The sequence below is a fragment of the Conger conger genome, chromosome 16 (genome assembly GCF_963514075.1).
Source record: "Conger conger chromosome 16, fConCon1.1, whole genome shotgun sequence".
Taxonomy (NCBI): Eukaryota; Metazoa; Chordata; class Actinopteri; order Anguilliformes; family Congridae; genus Conger; species Conger conger.
The window spans coordinates 32,913,130-32,916,656 of NC_083775.1; positions in this window are offsets into that span (position 1 = coordinate 32,913,130).

Sequence of the window (3,527 nt, forward strand, 5' to 3'; positions counted from 1 at the left end):
CGCTGAGGACTTGTGCTTTCATTCTCACGCAACCAGAACATGGACATTTTGCTCACAATGTCTTTCAAAAATGTGTGAATTTCAGGATTTGGTCTGTTTGTCAGCATATTGACCGCTGTTGTTTTATAAGCTGTGTGTCTATGGAGTGACACAGATCTCCTTTTTGCATGGAAGCGTGTCGCTTGTTGCCCTCTACTCGCTCGAGAAAATGAGCTACGACTGCTGGCTGCCTGCCCTCTACACCCATGTAATCCAGTTTGGAGCTTGATTGCCACCTCACCTGCTATCAGGCTGGGACCTGCCTGGTAATTAAGGGTCTGTGGGATCCGTTGAATTGCAGAACCTGAAGTGAGCAGCAGTCATGTGCAGCAATGGAAAGAAAAAGATTTGCACTATTGCTATACCACTTCCTCAAAAAAAACACGAAAGTGTACCTCTAAAGAAAATCTAGTACTATGTATAATATCATATATAGCCTTTCACCCTCGTGACTAAATACTATAATTATAGCTAATTGCTAAATGTAAACACTTTTACAGACATTACAGGGAGATTGCAATGGTGTGTATAAAATGTATCGCCAGCGGATAGCGCTGTGATAGGTGGCATCTAAAGGTTTTAAAATGGTAACAGCTGCATGCATATAAAGTACATCGCCATAGGGGCGGCCTGTAGCGTAGTGGTTAAGGTAAATGACTGGGACACACAAAGTCGGTAGTTCTAATCCTGGTGTAGCCACAATAAGATCCGCACAGCCGTTGGGCCCTTGAGCAAGGCCCTTAACCCTGCATTGCTCCAGGGGAGGATTGTCTCCTGCTTAGTCTAATCAACTGTACGTCGCTCTGGATAAGAGCGTCTGCCAAATGCCAATAATGTAATAACTCTTACGAAGTCCAACTGCAACCTATACAGTAATGAGCAGTGATTCACAGTATCAAAAGCCTTTGATGGATCTATAAACAATGCAATACAATATTGGTTTTTTTATTTAGCGAATCAACAATGACATTCACGACTACCAGTCCTGCTGAGGTGGTGCTGTGACCGGGTGTAAAACCTGATTGGTATATATTCAAAATATACCCGCTTGATAAAAATGAGTGCAGTTGTGAATTAACTATAGATTCAAAAATTTTACTGAAGCAAAGAAGTTTAGAAATCAGGAGATAATTACTGAGATCACTAGTTTCTGTTGACAGAGTTGACATCTCCATTGATTAGAGTTAAGTTAAAAATATGACGAATGGGTTTTACAATCAGAGCTGTAGCTAGCCTTAGAAGTTTTGGATCTAAATTATCAGCTCTTGTTGATAGTGTTACAGCAAGTAATACGCTGCCCTGAAATGTGGGGGAGACTATGTATAAACACTGCTGTAAGTTCTATGTGATGAAACCAAAATGTATAAAAATGCCTTTTGATAAAAATCTGACAATGTGCACTTTAACCGTGTGATTTTTTAATTTTTTATTACAAATTGTGGAGTACAGAGGCATAAGTAATGGGTCTTTGTCCCAAACGTTATGGAGGGCACTGTATTTTCCACAATTTATCAGAATGTGGGGATCATAAATGTAAGAATGTAAAGATTCACTAAACACACTCACCAACCCTATTTGTAGTTTTGGAGCTTGAAAATCACCTGGTGCTTTCACTTTTAGCGACAGTGTGTGTCGATTACGTCGTCTGTGCAACACTAATCAAACACACGTTGATACCCACAGCGACAGCGGCTCCAGCTCAAAAGGCTATCTGGGCTGGCACAGGGGCCACACCAATCCCACACCAAACCCACTGTCTGCTCACTCATTTTAAGGGCATCCTGGCGTATTAGTGCAGGTCACACAGTAGTTTTACTGTGGTGAAGTCGCGGATTGGTGACTGCTTAATAAAAATAAAAAAAACATCTAACTTTGACAACTTGGATACCATTATCTCTACAGGTAAATTTCTGTGTTTTTAAGGCATCCATCTACCTCCCTAACTAGCCGATGTTCAAATTGCACAGCCAAAACAATGTCATTCAAAACCTCCTTCTGCATCGTTACATTATAAAAAACAGACTCAGCCTCCGGACAACAGCCTACACAGGCATATTCCCCAGCAATCTCCATATCAGAGGACAATACCGCTTTAAAAGAATGTAGCCTACCACAGATCATTTCATTAATAGTTTTTTTGTTCAACATATACAGAGGCCATTATATAGTTTTTAAAGAAGTGAGTAAACATAAACCACTTGTGCTGCCAAAATCCTGAGACCAGACTAACTTTTGACTAAGACACTGCATTCACTCTGCAAACAGTAAAGGATATTTTTGAAATAATGAAAAAATATGCGTTTCTTCCGCATCACATGAGGCTTTTCAGACGCCCGGTTGGGTTTTAAAAATGCTTTGACAGCAGGAAGAATAATATAAAGTGTAAAGGTCTCAACTTGTTCCTAAAAAGCCATCAATCTACAATATTTTATTTTATTATCTGTCAAAATACCATGATGCCACTAATGTTAAAACCTACAGTATTCGTTGAAGTACAGTCATGCTCAAAATATTATATATATCTCTCCCTCCTTCCCTCCCTCTCTCTACCTCTCTCCTTCCCTCCCTTTCTGCCTCCCGCTCTCTCACCCCTCCCTCTCTCTATGTCCATCACTCCCTCTCACACCTCCGTCATTATTTTTGCGAAATATTATTCCTGGTGATGTGAAAGGGTTTCTCAAATAAGACTTTCAAAATCAAAATAAGTGGATTAAAAATATGAAGAAGAAATTATGAGCCATGTAATGACCTAGTCTTTATGTGAATAAACTTACAGTTTCAATAAACCTTAGTTTGAGCATAAATCAATTTAATTTTTATTATTTTGAATTCATAGAAAGCTCTTCATATTAACATAGGGTTCCTGTTAGCATTATACAGATACCTGTTAAAAATATATGGTTGATGCTTGGCTGCATTTTTTCACTGGACGAGATATCAGCTTCAAATTTGTTGAATACTGTAATACAATCAATATAGCACTAGCATTACAAATAAAATTATTAGGAAACATGCTGCTATGCAACTAATTAAACAATAAAGGAATTAAGGAAGTGTGAATTTAGGATTACAATTCAATTTTAAGAATAAACTGAAATTCCAATTTATTTAAAAATGCCAACAATATTATTATTTTGTTCGAGAATACATACTGCAATACAAAATGAAATTATCATACAATATAACACAACCCCCCCACCCCCCACCCCATGGACCTTTGGGACCCCATTTATTGACCATATAAATGTTCATTTGAACTACATTTCTGAAATTGATCCAGACACTGTACATTGTGAACATAGATGAAGCGCTATGGTTCATATGTTCTTGTGTTCTGGTCCTCGCCCTCAGCAGCAGAAGGGGCAGCCGTCTGGCACAGGCAGATGGTCACTGTCTGTATGTTGTTAGACAATGACAGGGAGGAACGCAGAAGAACAAAGCGAACAATGAAGAAAGTGAGTCATCCAGAGACGGTATAAAGTAACTTT